At 51.7% G+C, this 18,345-nt stretch overlaps 1 protein-coding gene across 3 annotated transcripts in view; it reads left to right on the top strand.

Moving 5' to 3' along the window:
* Positions 1 to 18,345, top strand: part of RIPOR3 (RIPOR family member 3) — a 66,188-nt gene that overhangs the window by 18,538 nt on the left and 29,305 nt on the right. Inside the window, exons 1-2 of one of the 3 annotated variants that reach the window (XM_036321439.1) lie at positions 627 to 860; positions 4,504 to 4,632. The exons of 1 other annotated variant lie outside the window; for it this stretch is intronic. The gene's annotated coding sequence lies outside the window, so the exon portion shown is untranslated. Of the gene's footprint in view, positions 1 to 626; positions 861 to 4,503; positions 4,633 to 18,345 lie in introns of those variants that run through there. One more of the 3 variants, XM_036321441.1, reaches the window with a different exon arrangement.

Raw genomic sequence — 18,345 nt, 5'->3', positions numbered from 1 at the left:
GGCTCTGAGTGCTCAGTTTCACAGATGCGGCCAGTTCTCGTGGCTTATGTATTTCCTGTGGAAGTTCACTTTAATTCTTTCTGGCTTTCCCCTTCTTTGGGGGATCTGAGGACAAAAGCAGATGCTCCCAGGTGGGCAGACACACCCACACCTCCGGTGGGTCTGTCTGGCGGCGGCTGGAGGGAGAGGCAGGTTTGCAGCTAATCCTTTTCCTCATCAGCCGTGAGCTCCTCGCAGCCGCGGAGGGACGTCTGGAGGGGCTGCTGATTGCAGAACCAGCTGGAAGGGAAGTTCGAGGGCAGATAGTGGAAAAGGCGCCACACGTGGAGCCCATCAGACGCAGGTTCAAATCCCAGAGCCACCACTCACGGCTAAGCCGCTTCCCCTCGATGAGACTCAGTTTACCCCCCCCCCTTCCCCCATAGTACTGGGTCACTGCCTGTCGAATGAATGCTATTCGTCCCCATTGTCAGCTAAACTCACTGTGGACAACAGCTGTGCTGCAAGGGCCCAAGGGAAACCAAGGACATGTTTCTGCTCCCTCGCAGCCTGCCCCTCTCTCCCAGGCCCCTGCCCTGCCCTGCAGCCTCAGGAGTTCCTGGCTTCACCCTTTGTCCAACCTCCAGGGAGTCTGATACCAGCAGTTCTGAGGCTGGAAGGGTCGGCGTGAGGACAGCGTGTTCCTGCAGCAAAGGCCTAACCGCTTCGTCCCTCCTCCCAGGGCCTCAGGCAGGAAAAGGAAGCTTGTCCCTGGGACCTGCAGGGACACTGCTTTGTGTCCCAAACTCTCCCAAAGGCTTCTGCCCGCTGGGTGTGCCTGCTTGGGTCTGTGGATCATCAGTCTACTCTAACAATTTCAGGTAAAAAGGGAGGCGTTGGAAGGTTATAGACATATTCCTTTTGGTTATTAAAAAAAATGCATCAAGCCCGGCCGGCGTATCTCAGTGGTTGAGAGTCCATCTATGAACCAGGAGATCACGGTTCGAGTCCTGGTTAGGGCACATGCCCAGGTTTTGGACTCGATCCTTGGTGTGGGGCATGCAGGAAGCAGCCAACCAATGATTCTCTCTCATCATTGATGTTTCTATCTCTCTCTCTCTCCTTCTCCCTTCGTCTCTGAAATCAATAAAAATATATTTTAAAAACATGAAAATCAAAGCCCAGAAAATCTAATAAAATGAATTTGAAAAATCCAGTGGTAGGGTAGGTTTCAGGTGAAGTTTTATCCAGCCACACAAGACTATGACTGTGATCCAGAGTGCCACGGCACCTACCTCTCTTCCATGTACATCTGTGTGCTTGTGCCCGCAGAATGGCCATTCCAACTCCATATATCCATGACCTTCAGCTCTAGTATCTGCACCAATTGCAATGTCCTGTATCTCTCTTTTTAAAAATATATTTTATTGATTTTTTTACAGAGAGGAATGGAGAGGGATAGAGAGTGAGAAACGTTGATGAGAGAGAAACATCGATTAGCTGCCTCCTGCACACTCCCCACTGGGGATGTGCCCGCAACCAAGGTACATGCCCTTAACCAGAATTGAACCCAGGACCCTTGAGTCCACAGGCCGACACTCTATCCACTGAGCCAAACCGGTTAGGGCTGTCCTGTACCTCTTATTTGCATTCCTGAGGGAGGCAATATGATTTCTAGGCTTATCCTTTTGGGCCAAGCGCCAGAAGGTGTATGTTTCTGGGCAGTGAGCGGTGGTCTCTCCTGGGTTCAGTATTCAGGGCTTGTTCAGTCATTGGTGGCCAGACCACGGGGGTCACAGGCCCACTCCACCTCAGTGGAGGCAGCATGTCTGAGAAGGGGTAATGGGCCAGTCAGCCCCCGCCCCCCCGCCCCCCAGCACCTTCCCAGAGAAGTGGGGACTCAGCCTGGGGGTCCCCAGAGACCCTGCTGTTTCTCTCCGGCCTGGAGACTATCTAAAGAGCCCCATTTTGTCTTATTTAGTAATTTTAGGGAAATCTTATGTTTGGTTCAGGTTGGAAGTTTTTGCCTTGCTATTTCCGGAGGGGCTGTTTCAGGTTCATTCAGGAGGAGAAATTCAGGCTTGGGTTTAGGAAACAGTTTTAATCCCGCGAAATCAGTCAACAGCCACATGTGTCCACCATCAGCGAGCCCAGGCTCATTCCAGATGGCTGCTAACAGACTGCTCTCCAAACAAACTCCGCATCATTTTATTACTTTCATAGCAGGAAAAGGGTTTGATCTTCAAAACAGCACACCCACGTCATTGATTAGGCTGGAAGGACTTGTTTGGCCATATTTAGAACCCACAAGGAGGTTGGAGAATAAATTTAGAACTGAACCCTGAACTTCCAGGGCCAGCAGCTCCGGAGTCTGGCAGTGTGTCTTGCTAACTCCACATGCTACCTTCAGTTGGTTGAATTTTACCTCTGACTCCTGCCGCCACAGAATTCTTGTAGGATAATACAGCCTTCAAGGGTACGACCTAGCATCTTAGCCTGTCACTATTTTTAGGCTTTGTGACTCTGGGAATGTGTTTAACCTCTCTAAGCAGTAGTTTCATCATCTTTTATTTATTTTAAAAATATTTTTATTTTTAAAATATCTTTTTATTGATTTTTTTTTTTTTTTGAGAGAGAGAGGAAGGGAGAAGAAGAGAGAGAAACATTGATTGGCTGTCTCGTGCATGGCCCCTCCTGGGGATCCAGCCTACATCCCGGGGATGTGCCCTGAATGGGAATCTAACCCGCAATCTTTCGGTGCACGGGACAACGCTCCACCAACTGAGCCACTCAGGCCAGGGCAGTGTCATCATCCTTTAAAGAAGGGCGGAGGGTAATAACAACGTGTACTTTGATTAAGTGCATGAAGATTGATTGAGATTTTTTGTTGTGGTGGTGGTAAAATATACATAACATTAAATTTACCATTTTAACCATTTTTCAGTTCTGTGGCGTCATGTACAGTCACACTGTTGTACAACCATCACCACCGTTCGTCTTCAGAACTTTCCCTTCGCCCCAACTGACACTCTGTACCCATTTCCCCTTCCCTCAGCCCACAGTAACCGCCGTGCTCATTTCTGTCTCTCTGAATTTGGCTATTGTAGGAACCTCATATAAGAGGAGTCAGACAATACTTGTCCTTTTGTGACTGGTTCGCTTCACTTGGCACCTCTTCAAGGTCCATCCGTGCTCTAGCGAGAATTCGTTTCCTCTTAGAGCAGTGGTTCTCAACCTTCCTAATGCCGCGACCCTTTAATACAGCTCCTCATATGGTGGTGACCCCCAACTTCATTGTTACAAATTGAACATCATTAAAGCATAGTGATTAATCACAAAAATATGTAATTATATATGTGTTTTCTGATGGTCTTAGGCGACCCCTGTGAAAGGGTCATTCAACCCCCAAAGAGGTTGTGACCCACAGGTTGAGAACCACTGTTTTAGAGGTTGACTAATATTCCATGGTGAGCATATGCTGCATTTTGTTTATCCACTCAGTTGTCGATGGACACTTGGGTTGCTCCCCGCTTTTGGCCATTGTGAATAACGCTGCCATAAACACAGGGGCACACATGCCTATTTCAGACCCTGCTTTCACTGCTTACCCAGAGTGTGATGAAGGTAGTTTACAAAGACCCTAAGCCCGTGCTTGGCCTGTAGTGCACATTCAACATATTGTCTCTAATAAAATCAGTATGAGAAAAAGAGTGAGTAAAAATTTTAAAAATGGAAATTAAAGAATTGAGATGACGCTTTGCCTGTCAAAGTAGCAACAACTAAAAGGCAATTACCCTCAGTGCAGCTGGGCTGTGGTGAGATGGAGCCTCTCAGACACGTCCATCTCTCTGGAAAGCAGCTCCCAGTGCTAAATATGATACATTGCGGTTCTTGGAAGTGTTCATACCATTTGACTAAATAATTCCACTTCTGAGAATTCATCCTATTCATCCTAGAGACAGAACCTCGAATGCAGACCAAGATTTGAGTCTGGAGAAGTTTGTCACAGCGGTTTCTGTAATACTGTGGAAGCAGCCTCTATTTCCACCCACAGGGAACAGTTAAAAAATAATGTCTGGGCCTAAGCTGGTTTGGCTCAGTGGGTAGAGCATCAGCGTTGGACTGAAGGGTCCTGGGTTCGATTCCAGTCAAGGGCACATGCCCGGGTTGCAGGCTCCATCCTCAGTAGAGGGCGTGCAGGAGGCAGCCAATCAATGTTTCTCATCACTGATGTTTCTCTCCCTCTTCTTTCCTCTCTGAAATCAATACAAATATATTTAAAAAATAATGTTTGGTGTAGCCCTGCAATAGAATATCTTGCAGTTATTAAAAAAAAATGCTTATTAGGATAGTGAAAAGGGAAAAAGAAGGTATGAAAATTATATATATTTATCCTATCAAAATAGCTACCATTTAGTGAGCATTAGTATGTGCTGGAAACTGCTAAGCTCTGTATGGACTTTCTCTTGTTTACTCCTCCCAACAACCCACAAAGGAAGGTACTATTTTTGCTCCATTTCACAGATGAGGAAACAGAGGTTCCAAGTGGTGACATGACTGTCAGGCTCACAGAGCCAGCAGGTGGCAAGGCCAGAATTCAAACCCTCAGGCTCCAAAGAACAGAAAAGAAATGACAAGAGCTGTGCCCTGAAGGTAATCGTGGCTCCTTGGAGGAGTGAGGTTTACTCTCTTCCTTATACTTGTCTGTATTTTCTCCCACAAACTAGGGGGGGAAAGGAGCATATTCGATAAAAAGGGAAGGAAAGAAGTAATTGCCTCTTGCAAGCAGGTATTTTGCAGCTGAAACACCAGGTCTTGTGTCTGTCCCATGTCATGAACTCAGTTTGTGTCCTTTTTTTTTCTTTTTTCTGGTTAAAGTAGAGCAGAGTGTCTTGGCGGTGTCTTATGGCTGATTGCTTAATAATCATGGACACACACGCGCGCGCGCGCACACACACACACACACACACACACACACACACACGCACGCGCTCAGCCCACGCCGCCTGAGACAGGAGGGGAGACAAAAGCCAGCAGTAGCCAAAACTCTGCTAGTTCGATGCAGATTGTTACAGGCGCAACTTTCCAGAAAGCAGAGCTCGGTGAAATAAATATTTTTCCTGTGAGAAGAGGCTCAAGTCGATCTTAACAACCCCCAATTTGTTCCAGATCCCCTCTGAGCGGCTGGCGTCAATGTGCCCATCTTGATGTGCTTAGGATCACTTAGGAAGGGCAGCGTGCCTGTGTGTCTGGCTGGCTTCTCTGCTCGGCAGGGTGCCAAGGGCGCTGGGCAGGAGGGCGAGTAGGGGACCAACCCTGGGAAATGCTCTCCCCACGCCTTTAGCTCCCCACAACTTCATGGGGTCCCCAACTCTCTTTTTCCGGTAAGCCATCACTGTTTCATCTAAACTGGAGGCCTGGGAACGCAACCTCTTTTTTTGTCAAAGTCTCTGTTCTTTCAGTCCTGGAGACAGTCTGCAGGAGGAATTTAGAATTGGGGACTTTGAAAACATACAGACATGAGGTCTGGGTTGTCTCAAGAATTGGGAGCTTCACTGTCCAGGCAAAAATTCATGGATGGATTATTCCTCCCTTCACTCTCTCACTCAGCAATTGTTTACTGGGCCACCTCCTCCGTGTAAGGCTTTGTGCGAAGCTAGTGTAAGATAGTGCAAAGTCGCTGGAGAGCTGAGATTCATCCATCCATTGATCTATCCATGCATCCATCCATCCATCCATGCATCCGTCTGTCCAGGAGATATTTACGGAATGCTTCCTAGGTGCCAGGCACTTTCAGGAAGTGCTGGGCCCTTGGCCGTAAACTGCCGCTTAGAGCTTGCATTCTAGCTGGGGTGACAGACAATAGGAAAATGTAGCACGTAGACTATCGAACGGCAATCGATACTCAATAAAAAAAAATTAAGCTGGGCCCTAACTGGTTTGGCTGAGTGGATAGAGCATCGGCCTGGGGACTGAAGGGTCCCAGGTTCGATTCTGGTCAAGGGCATGTACCTTGGGTTGCGGGCACATCCCCAGTAGGGAGTGTGCAGGAGGCAGCTGATCGATGTTTCTCTCTCATCGATGTTTCTAACTCTCTATCCCTCTCCCTTCCTCTCTGTAAAAAGTCAATAAAATATATTTTAAAAAATTAAGCTGGAAGGGGGACTGGGAAGTGGGGGGCAGGGGTGGACCCACAGAGATGAGGGGCCAGAAAACATCTCCTGAGTAGGTGGTATTTAGTCACCACCTGCAGGAGACGAGGAGAGATGATTTAGGAGGTGCAGGCATGAAATCACAGTGACTCACAGGGCGAGAAAGTCCCTCTCAAAGATCTCTCCGACCCGATTACGCCAAGAGAACGTCTGTTTGTTGTTAATGTCTTGAATGCCTCCCTGAGACTCACTGATCTCCCCCCTTGAGTGGCAGAGGCTTCGTGGCAGCGAGGCCCACCGGCACCGAATGGGGTCTTGTGACCAGTGGGACTGCTTTGTAATTCCTGTTTAAGTTATTGATGGCAAATGACCCCGGCTCTTCATTTACCATCAAGCTTAAGTGTCCTTTTAAAATACACTTATTTTTTTGAAAAGTGAGGTTGATATCAAGGAAAGGATGGAGTAACTTGGATACAGCCAGTACGCGAATTACCGGGGAAAACTGTGGCGGTGATAAATGAGTGAAATCTGGGGCACACCAGCCTAAGTCACGACCCTTCTCGTCACGTTGCTCGGAGAGGACCTGGCTCCGGAGATGCGGGCACTCATGGTGACTCAGGCTGCGGTCAGCGCCTCTTGCCAGGGCCTCTGGAGGGGACAGCATGCCCTAGGGCTCTGCTGGGAATAGGAAAGCTGCCCAGAGGAGGAGCTATTGGGGCGCTTGAAGGCAGGGTGGGTTCTGACCTGCCAGGGAAGGTCATGCAGGGCATTCCAGGAGAGGGGAGCAGAGCTGCTGGAGGAGGCAGACCCCGGGAAGCCTCCCCGACCTTCTGCTCTTCCAGGGACTAATCCTACCATGGATCCTAAAACTTCGCTTATCGAGCACGGCTTTCTTGCATTTGCTTATGTGACCTCAGCAGACCCATGGGTAGCAGTGTGGTTTGGGTCCTGTCCAAGGGTGAGGAGTTGGGGGCTCAGGCCAAGTCACCCGTGCAAGGCCCTGTAGCTGGTAACAGAACGTTTTTAAAAATTGATTTTTAAACATTGAGCTATAACTCATATAACATAAAATTCGCTTTTTAAAGTGTTCAGTTCAGTGGTTTTTAGCATATTCACAAAGTTGAGCAGCCATCACCACCATATAATTCCAGAACATTTTCATCTCACCCAAAAGAAACGCCGTACCATTGGCAGCCACTCCCATTCTCTCTGTTCCCAGTCCCTGGCAACCACTAATCTACTTCCTGTCTTTAAGGATTTGCCTGTTCTGGACTTTCATATAAATGGAAAAATTTTACCTTTGGCTTTTTCCACTCAGCATCATGTTTTCAAGATTCACCCATGTTGTAACATATATCCATACTTCATTCCTTTATATGGCCGGATAACATAGCCCATTGTATGGATATACCACATTCTGTTTATCCATTCATCAGCTGATGACATATGGGAACTTTTTACTTCTTGGTAGTTATGAATAATGCTGCCCAGAGCATTTGTGTACAGGCTTTATTGGACATATGTTCATTTCTCTTGGGTGTGTACTAAGGAGCAGAATTGCTGGGTCGGATTGTAGCTTTATGCTTACATTTGAGGCACTGACAACTACCCCCTGAAGCAGCTGCACCATTTTACATTTCCACCAGCAGTGTCCAAGGCTTCCCATTTCTCCTCATGCTCACAAGGGCAAGGCCTTGAGCTCAGGCTTGAGACAGAGGCTTAGCAGCAGAATCCTAAAAAAATAATTTCCCCCTCATATAAGTCAGTGCGGAGGGATCTTGAGGAAGGGTCTACAACACCCAGGCCTGAGCCAGACTCCACGGGGGAGCTGTGAGCTCTGGGGCCTGGTCTACGCCCTGCTGTGCCCACTAAGAATGTTATGCATATGCCACCTATTTCCTTCAAAGTTGGGGTTTTCTTTTTGGGGTCCTGATTCATCAAGTGGCCTCTAACTCCCAGGTCAGAGCTCATTCCCATGTCCTTGGTGTGCGGGCAGGGCTCTGAAGACCACAGGTGACGGCTGTTAGTTGTCGGCGGATTCTAATCATTAACATATAAAACGCTCATGTTTCTTGAGCGTTTACGACATGCTCTTACGATGTGCTTTACTTTCCATGCCCATTTCACAGATGACGAAACTGAGACTCTGAGAGGTGAGGGAGAGAGTGTGGTGAGCAGTATAGTCAGGATTTGAACCTTGTCTCTAACCACTAGGATACACTGGGAGGGCAGGAGCCTCCCTGCAGGAGCCTTCCACGTTAAGGCTTCCTTTATCGAGTGGGTATTGGTTTTCTGTCGCCGTGCAAGAAATTGCTTCTAACCTAGCAGCTTCACACAGTCCCTATGGAGGAGGTCCCAGCTCTGCAGGGCAGCGTCCTGGCGTGACGAGGCCGGGGGTTCTGCTCAGGGTGTCACAAAGCTGAAACTCAAGATACTGGTCAGGATGAATTCTTGTCTGGAGGGTCAAATCCACGTCCAAGATCATTCTTGTTGGCGTCACTCAGTTCCACGTGGCTGTAGGTTCCTTGCTAGCGGTCAGCCAGGGCCACTTTCAGCTTCTGGAGGCTTCCAGCTTCCCTTACCACATGGCCTCTGGTCGTCAAAGCCGGAAATAAAGAACCTCCCTCACACCGAATCCCTCTCATGCTTTAAGCCTCTTTTTCCTAGAGGAGGCTAATCGGAGGAGTCATATCTCATTATATTCACAGCTTCCGCCCACACTCGAACAGGAGAGGACTGTTCCAGGTCAGAGTCGCTGGGGGTTTAATGCTCCGCCTGCCACAGGAGGTCAGGTTCTAATGACAGCGAGAGTGACAGCTACAGTTAGGCCGGCCCTTTCTCTCACTAGCTAGAGCGTGTGGCGGTCAGGGCGATTCTACGTCTCTTGGTAGCCCAGCAGTGATGCTGTGAGATGCACATTTTATCCCCACGTTACCCATGAGGGAGAGGCGAATGCCTCGTGAGCCAGCAGGGGCTGGAGTCCAGATCTTCTGACCCCCAGCTCAGGGCTCTTGGCGCCCACAGCACCCCTGCCTCCCATTAGAACCTCATTACTGCCTTAGGAAGGGGAAAGCATCTGTTTCCAGCCAGCCCAGCCCTCAGGGAGCGCTTCCCTGTAAACTCAGCACATTGGGTCATGAAACTCCAGGCTGTTCCAGGGATCGCCACTGGGCTGGGCAAACTCACCTCATCAAGCAGGAAAACCAGGAAAGCCCGAGGGGCACTGAGTCCAAGCAGCTACGTGCAGGAGCTCAGCTTGGCGGTGGCCCAGCCCCCAGCGGGGGAGGCATCTGCCCAGGCTGTGATGTCCCAGCCCAAAGCGGGGGACCACACTCTCCGGAGGGCAGTATGTCGGTAGCGGTCCCCCGTCCTGGGTCTCTGTGTGCCCGGCTTTCTACTTGGAACGTGACATGGATGCCCAAGCGTCAGCGCCAAGGCACCCCCATCTTCTAGACTTCTTGCGGGATACCCTGCCCTTTAATATTTAAACCAGGCAGAGACCTCAGCCAGAAACCCAGGACCACCTCCTCCCTGCGCTCCCACAGTCCCCCAGGGTGCTCTCTAGGGGCTTAACGCTTCTTCTAGTCACCTTTGTGCCGATATGTTATTTTTTTATCTTTTCCCTTTCATCCCATCTGTCCACGGCTCCAGTTCTTTTGTTCTTCCCAAGGCCTTGCTGACACAAGGCTTCCGGAACAGCTGACTTTGGAGATATCGGTTGTGAGCTGGTGTAAAAGATCTGGCCACCGATGGATCCAGAGAACCAGGCCTGCCAATGGGCCTGGACTAGGGGCTCAGGAGCCTGAGGGGGCTCACAGCAGACAGGATGAGAAGCCAGCGTGGTCTGTGTCCTGCCCTGCCAGGGAGGCTGTGCCTGCTTAGCCGGGCACGGGTCTGTGCCTCTCTCTGGTGAGGGGCCCATGGGGCTCTGGGCCAGTCCCATCACATCGACAGCCGCGGGCAAGAACCAAATCCTCAAAAGGAAAATGGGGTGCCATCAGGAAGAAAGTCCACAGAATTTGGGGTCCTGGGAACCCACGGGGAGCATACTTGGAAATAAATTCTAGAATCCCTATCCTTTGCCCAGAGAATTTCATGTGCTGTCCCCTCACCTCCCCCAAAGCCTTCCCCTTCTCCAGCTGTCAGTCATCACACACACACACACACACACACAACACACACTTCTGGGTTTTCTTATTCAGGACAGTCTAGCCTCTCTTCCCGACCCACCAATGCGTGAGGCCCACTTTGGCGCATCCAAAATCTCATTAAAGTGTTGGGCTAAACAAAGTGTGTTCTACCTGTTCTGGGTTGAATTGTATTTCCCAAAACATATGTTGAAGTCCTATACCTTGTGCCTGTGAATGTGACCTTATTTGCAGGTAGGGTTATATTTGCAGACATAACCAGGGTAAGATGAGGTCTTTAGAGTGAGCCTTAGTCCACTACAACTGGTGTCCTTATCACAAGAGGGAAACGCCCGTGCAGACAGAGCCACGCAGGGAGATGCCATGTAACCACAGCGGCCGAGGTTGGAACGATGCAGCCATGAGCCATGAGTGATGGCCACCACCAGAAGCTGGGAGAGGTGAGGAATAACCCTTTCCTCGAGCCTTTAGAGGGAACATGGCCTTCTGGTCTCCAGAACTGTGAGACTATACAGTTCTGTGGTTTTAATTAAGCCATCCACTGTATGGTCTTAGTTACAGCAGCCACAGAAAATTAATATACTACCTCACATCCCTAACCTTAGCAGCACAAAGCAGTAGAAAAAGCTGACAACTATAGTTTGGTTCTTCCTTTTAGTGAGAAGAAGAATGCATGTCCTCAAAACTATAAAATAAGGTAATTTCAGTGGCTTCCATTTTATAATAAGGAAACTGAGGCTCAGAGGACTTCTCCAAGTCAAGTAGTTAGAAAGAGGTAAAGGCTAGGCTTGAACTTGGATTTTTTGACTCTCCCCTGCCCCCCAACTTATACTCATCACCACTCTGTGATTCTATGGATGTGTATCTCACAGATCTCTGCAGAGTCCCCAGATCCTAGTCCCCAGGTGTCACTTTTTCTTATTAAATGAGCACAGAACTTAGTACAATCCTCGTCCTCGTCCCCGTGGGAACTACCTGTTCCGGACACGTTTTCTGTAATATGAGCCTCTATAAACCGAGCCCTCATTCATTACAAAATTTTCATTGCAAAATGTGAGGCTTTCATTACAAAATTGGCTATTTTCATTCCAAAACTGGAGATGCGTTCCCACCAAAATCATCTCCCTATAGACCCAAGGAAGAATGTTTGGCAAAGAGGGAATTAATTGATAAACAGCTTGTAGTACACAAACTCCGAGACAGCCTGGATGTTTTGCAACACTTTTGGAAACTCCAGGATGACGATTCCAGCACCAGCTGTTCATTTCAGGCTGTTAAGCCACGTAGATGCCCTGCGTGCTTGGGACTCCACCGGCTGCCCTCCCCAGGATGAGCACGGAGCCCCCCTAAGGCTTTTGTGGGCATTTACAGCGGCTGGTCGAGCAGGGCTGCAATACCTGGGGAGACCAGCAGGGGGTCTCCTTCCCATAGGAAATGGATTTAAGGCTGAAGATTCTAGTAATTCAAGGTTTTGGATTCTAGAAAATAAGTTTGTTCCTTTGGGAGAAAATCTACTCTCCTTACAATGTGGGTTAACCATCTGGCATAAAGAAGTGTGAAAAAAAATCTGACTTTTCCTGCCCCAGGGAGGCACTTGAGCTGGGGCCAGGGTGCCTGGGTCTCTCTCTCTCTCTCTCTCTCTCTCTCTCTCTCTCTCTCTCTCTCTCTCTCTCTCTCTCTCTCTCTCTCTCTCTCTCTCTCCACCCTGCGCCCTGAGGAAAGAGAAACTACACATCCCACTGTCGAAAGAAAAACCAGAACAGCAGGCTGGCTTGACTTGTCTCTTGTAAATTGTTTACCTCGGGACGACCAGATGGCTCATCTCTTGTTGAACCCTGGGCCATTTCCCGTGCTAGCAGCCTCTATTACAAACAGCCCCCTCTCCACGGATCACGTGTCCGTGCAGGCCTCTGGGGCCTGCTATTGGGGAGCCTAGGGCATTCCAGGAGTTTGACTCAGTGGGCTATGGATCCTCATGAGACTCAGGGTATAGGCTAGGCGCCAACCCATGGGGTGTGGTCGGAATGGAGAGCAACTCCTAATACCCACTGGGCTTCCCAGTTACAGCCCTAGCCCCTCACCCACGTACAGGCTCCTCCAGTGTGGTCCCTGCTTACCCCACCCCTCACCTGTCACCATGAAAGGGCTCCAAATACGTCTGAATGCCAAGATTTCCCTGCTGCCCCCACCTCTACCTGGCTGTGTGAGGGTGGAAAAACCGCTTCCCCTCTCTCAGCCACAGAACTTCAGCTATCAAAGGGGTGGGGTGGGGTGCTGACACCTCTTCCTGCCTCGCAGGCTGGTGGGGGTGGGTGGAAAGAGGGTGATCGTGAAAACTCCCACCCAGCTCCACCCCGCACCTGCTCTTATTGTGACAAGACCCATTTTTGAGGGGTGGGAAGGGGGCACAATGGGGTGCGCCTGCCCTCCTGGGCAGTGGGTAGGAGCTCTCGGCTGTCCCTGGGGGCCTCCCTGGAGGCAGCATCTCCTGCAGGGCGGTCTGGGTGTGGTGCGGGGCTGAGGTTGTAATTGTAAACGTGCAGAAGCCCCGAGCCTGGGCTGGGGTGTGAGGCAGCTGATGGACATCTTTTAAAGCTCTCTCTGGTTTCCGGGGGGGCGGGGGGAGGCAGATCAGGGTGTTTCTGAGAAGCAGGGCAGACAGTGAAGTCTCTTGACTGAGCTCCAGGGAGGAGAGATGCTCTGAAGGGCTTTACAGCCAGGCCAGGGGTGAGGCTTCAGTGTCAGCAGATTAGACATGTCATCGCAGAGGCAGGCAGGCTCCACACTCAGAGACCGACCAGGGCACTGCATATTGGGAGCTTCTCTCTCTCTCTCTCTCTCTCTCTCTCTCTCTCTCTCTCTCACACACACACACACACACACACACACACACACACACACACACGCACACACACACGCCTCATTAAGAATGAGTTAAAAGGTGAGTGAGGGGCTGTGAACAGCGGGAGAGGATGGCCATCCTGGACTATGGACAGCTCCTTCTAGTCCAGGGGTGGGCAAACTTTTTGACTCGAGGGCCACAATGGGTTCTTAAACTGGACCGGAGGGCTGGAACAGAAGCATGGATGGAGTGTTTGTGTGAACTAATATAAATTCAAAGTAAACATCATTACATAAAAGGGTAGGGTCTTTTTTTTTTTTTTTAGTTTTATTCATTTCAAATGGGCCGGATCCGGCCCGCGGGCCGTAGTTTGCCCACGGCTGTCTAGTCAGTAAAACGTCTAGCTGACCGGACAAAGGCTATGTAGATTGGTAAATCCCAGAAGAGAGTCTACAGACAGTGACAGGGGGCTCTCGGGAACCAGGGAAGTGCACGTGAGGCCACCCCACTGAGTAGGGGTCAGAGTGAAGGTGGGGAGGGGACTAGGAGGGCAGGCCGATGGGAGAGCTGAGCCAGGGCTCCTTAAGGAGGAGAGCCCTCCCTGATCCGGGGAGAGCCCCTCCTCCAGACCTGGCGTCACCCTGTCCTCCCAAGGGGTCTCTCGACAATGCCCTCCTCGGTCACCCTCACCAGATCGGAGGTGGGGCTATACTCTCATAATGTCACCAACATGATTCCTGTCTACGGGTTCTGGCCCATTTTACTGACCTGTCAGTTGAGACCGTAGGCCTGTGGGTGAGAGGTTGGGCCGACAGCCTGGCTGCCTGGACTTGAACTCCTCAGTCCTAAGGGCCTGGAGGGAACAAAGTCGGTGGTGAGGGTCCGGCCTGACTCTCAGCAGCTTGTCTCTGCTAGACCAGGTGGAGTTGGGAGTAGGGAGCGTGGGAGATAAACTGAGAGAAGAGGGAGAAAGTCTCTGATCTGCATAAGAAGACTTGGGCGGGAAGAAGCAGGAGAAGGCACATGTGGGCGGGAGGGGAAGAGCGGACGGATTGGAGGGGGCTAGGAGCGGGCCACGGGCAGCACCGTGGTGACGTCCGTGGGCCCCCGAGCACCTGGCCTCCTGGGATGCATCATAAAAAAGATTAAATAATGTCTATTATGACTGAATTGGTATAAAGATGTACATATATCATGAAATACATGTTATCTATATAACAGCCTAAGCGACTGTTACAGCAGAACGACCAGAACGATCAGTTGCTATGATGCGCACTGACCACCAGGGGGCAGATGCTCAATGCAGGAGCTGCCCCCTGGTGGTCAGTGCGCTCCCACAGGGGGAGTGCTGCTCAGCCAGAAGCCGGGCTCATGGCAGGAGAGCGCAGGGCGGTGGTGGGAGCCTCTCCTGCCTCCGTGGCAGCACTAAGGAGGCAGCACTAAGGAGCAGCGAGCAGGTGGGGGCCGGGGGGGGGGGGTAAGGAGCAAGGGGTCTCGGACTATGAGAGGGCACAGGTCATCAGCGCTGTTTGGGGGTTTCAGAGTTTGACATCCAACAGAGGCATCTGGCCTGGATCAGTGACCAGTGGGTGGCTTCACCCTGTCCTCCATGGGGTCTCTCGGCACTGCCCTCCTGGGTCACCCTCACTTCAGCTCGGTCCCTCCTGCCAGCCCCATTGTGATCCCTGGTCCTACAGCAGACCAGGGAGGGGTGGCTTCTGGGAGGAGATTCAGCTTTGGTCCCACCCGTGTTCTTTCCCACCCAGGCTCCGTCTGCCCCATCCTGCCCCCCATCCTATCCCTGGTCCCTGCACACACTCCCACCCCATGGCCGCTCAGAATGCCAAAGTGTAGCTGTCTCTTCCAGGTGAGTCGGTGGTGATCAGGGCAGCAAGGAGGCCATTTAAATTAAAAGGCCCTCTGGGTATTTCACAGAAATCATGAGACATCTCTATCTCAGAAAAACCCGTGTAGTGCCCGGCCGGTGTGGCTCAGTTGACCTATGAACCCGGAGGTCATGGTTCAATTCCTGATCAGGGCACATGCCCGGGTTGCAGGCTCCATCCCCAGTGGAGATCTCTCATCATTGATCTCTCTCTCTCTCTTTCTCTCTCTCTCTCTCTCTCTCTCTCTCTCTCTCTCTCTCTCTCTCTCTCCCCCCCCCCCTCTCCCTTCCTCTCTGAAATCAGTAAAACAAATTACTAGTAATAAATAAAAACCAACCAACCAAAAACAAACCAAAAACGCCGGTAGAGTTAGGTGGGAGTGAGGGCGAATCTTATGAACCTTCAGCAGTGTTTTTGGAAGAGGAGGCTGCTCTGACCCAGGCTCACCGTGGAGAGCAGTGGTCTCTAGACAAAAGGACACGCAGGGTCAGGCCTCGGCCTAATTCCTGTGCGAGCAAAGACGGCTCTCTGTTTTCTTCAAATCAGCATTTTTTTCTAATTTGGAGGATACGTGTCCGTTGCAGAACACTGGGAAGGCGTTGTTTCAAAATGAAAACAGACTGTGTTGTATATAGTTGACATCTCGCTCTTTTTCACTCAATGCCTTATTTTGAACATTCTCGCCTCATTACTCTTCAAAGTCATATTCCTGACGGCCACCCAAATGTCCCCTGTGGCCGAGCCACGGGCTATTCGACCTTCCCCTTGCATCTGGCCCTTTGTGGCTGTGCCCAGTGTTCTCACCTGTGAAATGGGCCCAGGGGTGCTGTGAGGTCCAGGACGACGGCCGACCTGTGCCCTCGTGTGGTCACTCGTGGGACGGGTCCTTCAGGCACCTGCAGGTCTGAGTTGGTGCCGGACATGAACCCCTCCCGGGCAGGGCCGAAGGTCACAGGGGCTGTAACTGGACCGCCCTGGCGAAGACAGTCTAGTTCCCAGAGCCTCAGGACGCCCAGGCCTCGTGTCTACACTCACATTCCTCAGGCTATTTTGCCATTTCCTTTCGTGCTAAACCAGAGGGGCTATTTTGGAAACTTCTGTAAGCAAACTAAGCCGTGGCTGGCATTTGAGCGGATATGAAAGAGCCCTAAGTGAGGGGCTCAGGCAGAAGCGCTGCCCAGCCCTGGGAGCCCAGCGTTAAATTTAGAAGCCTCACCTCCAAATGAGGTGAAATTGCAGGTTCCCTCCGGCGGGGGGCGGCGGCTTTGGCCAGCAGTGAGGGGACAGATTTAGTGGATGGGCTCCGGCTCCTCAGCCACACCTTGGGGAAGAGGCCCAGGACGGTCCCCAGTGTCTGGGGAGCAGCTGGCTGTGAGGAGCCGTCCAGCTGCCTGTCTTCCCGGCGCCCACCAGCTGCGTCCCCGTGGCATCGCCAGCCAGGGCTGCCCAGGCTGCCAGGCCAGAGAGGCAGCGAGGGACACGGGAAGAGGCAGTCCTCTCTGCCACCGAAGGTTTGGGACCTGCATGACTCCTGTTACCTCTCTCCTCTCCTGGGGGCCAGTGAGGCCTCTGGCTTGTCTCTCCTGCCCTGAGGAGTGCCGGCTGCCCAGGGCTGCCCATGATCCGCGTGAATGCCAGCCACAGCTGGGGGAGGGGGTCCTGCAGGTGGAGGGAGTCTCCCAGTGCCCAGCCTTTGTTCTGGTGGGCAATGCCCCTGTCTTGCCCCTGTTCTGGGTGGTCAGTGTTCTCACCTGTTTATCAATGACTAAACAGGAATATAACCCCTGGCCAAAGGTGACCAGCCTTCACTGGGGCTGGTCAGGGCGCCTGAGACTCCAGGGGTCTCAGCCAGGGCATCCCATCTCCAGACCTCCATCCAGCTGGTGAGATGGCAGGGGTCCAAGGGGCCCACAGAGACCTGGCTCCTACACTCCTACCCCCTTCCCCCCCCCCCCCCAAGCCTGTAGGGCATGAGGCCACCCTTCAGTCCCCTTCAGGAACCTACTTCCATTCTGGAGCCCTCGCCTCCCCTCAGCCTGGCCCCCGAAGCCAGTGCAGCCCAGCACAAAGTGGCCAGGCTGTGGCATCCTTGCCCAGGTTCAGATCCCAGCTTTGGGGTTTCTTACCTGTGTGACCTTGGATGAGTCATTTCCCCTCCTCTCTGACCTCGGTTTCTTTATCTGCAAAATGGGGATAATAACAGCACTTGCTTCCTAGCGTGTGGAGAGAATTAAATGAGATGTTAAGCCCTTAGAACAGACAGTAGGCAGACTGCTGGCTACCCAGGGTCGGCCATCGGACGCTGCTGCTTTTGTAAGTAAGGTATTATTGGAACACAGCTTTTACATATCATTTACATGTCGTCTGTGGCTGCGTTTGCTCTAAAACGGTAGAGCTGAGTCCTTGTGACAAGGCCTGCAAAGCCGAAAATATTTACTCTCTGGTCCTTTGCAGAAAACGTTCGCCTGCCCGTGGCGTGCAGCACACAGGGGAAATGCTCACTGTTTACCCTCATCTTTATTCTCCCACTGCCTGCACTCGGGGCCTCGCCTCTCAGCCCTGGTCCCCTGGTCCCATGAGGATGTGCTGTGAAGCTGCCCAGCCCACCTCCCCACCACTGACCTTGGCCACCCCCCTGCCTGCCCCTCCTCATTCCCTTGCCCAGGGGGCGGGGGATGGGGAACGGTTCACCCAGAGCAGGTGCTGAGTGGTGGGATGGGGGTCCTGATTGTTTAACAATCAGCAGCGGAAAAGCCCTAATTTGTAGACTCGCTGATTTCTGTGGTGTAAGTGTTCCTACCGTGGCTGACTTCAAGCTACCAGAATTCCCGGAAATGTGACAATGGACTCTGAGCCGGTCCACTGGCAGCCGCACAGGGCAGGTGGGAGCTGTGGGGACCTCCCTGCGGCTGGGGCAGCTCCTAGAGTGCGGGACTCCTGGCACGCGCGGGGACAAGTGCTGGCGCTGGCATCTGTACGCTCCGGTCCTAAACCTGGCTCTGCGCTGTCGGGCTGGGTCCCTGGGCCACCCTTGTCCTCTCAAAGCCTCAGTTTCCTCATCTGTCAAATTAGGTTTGCAGTGGCTCCTTAGGCCATGCGGGTGCATGTATAGTGATCGAAACTTCTTGGCCCATGCGCAGAAGTCGATATTTTGTGGAAGAGCCACACTCAAGGGGCCAAAGAGCCACATGTGGCTCTCGAGCCACAGTTTGCCGAGCCGCAGTTTGCCGACCACTAACCTAAGGGGGTTGTGTGGACTTAATAAGAAAATTTGCATAAGGCATTTAGCCAGGCTGCTTACTAACGAGCATTCCATAAATGATGCCTCCATTACCAGA

Source organism: Myotis myotis, unplaced genomic scaffold, assembly GCF_014108235.1.
Source record: "Myotis myotis isolate mMyoMyo1 unplaced genomic scaffold, mMyoMyo1.p scaffold_m19_p_9, whole genome shotgun sequence".
In the NCBI taxonomy this organism is placed as follows: Eukaryota; Metazoa; Chordata; class Mammalia; order Chiroptera; family Vespertilionidae; genus Myotis; species Myotis myotis.
The sequence above is the reverse complement of the archived record's forward strand: the minus strand, read 5'-3'. Positions and strand labels throughout refer to the sequence as shown.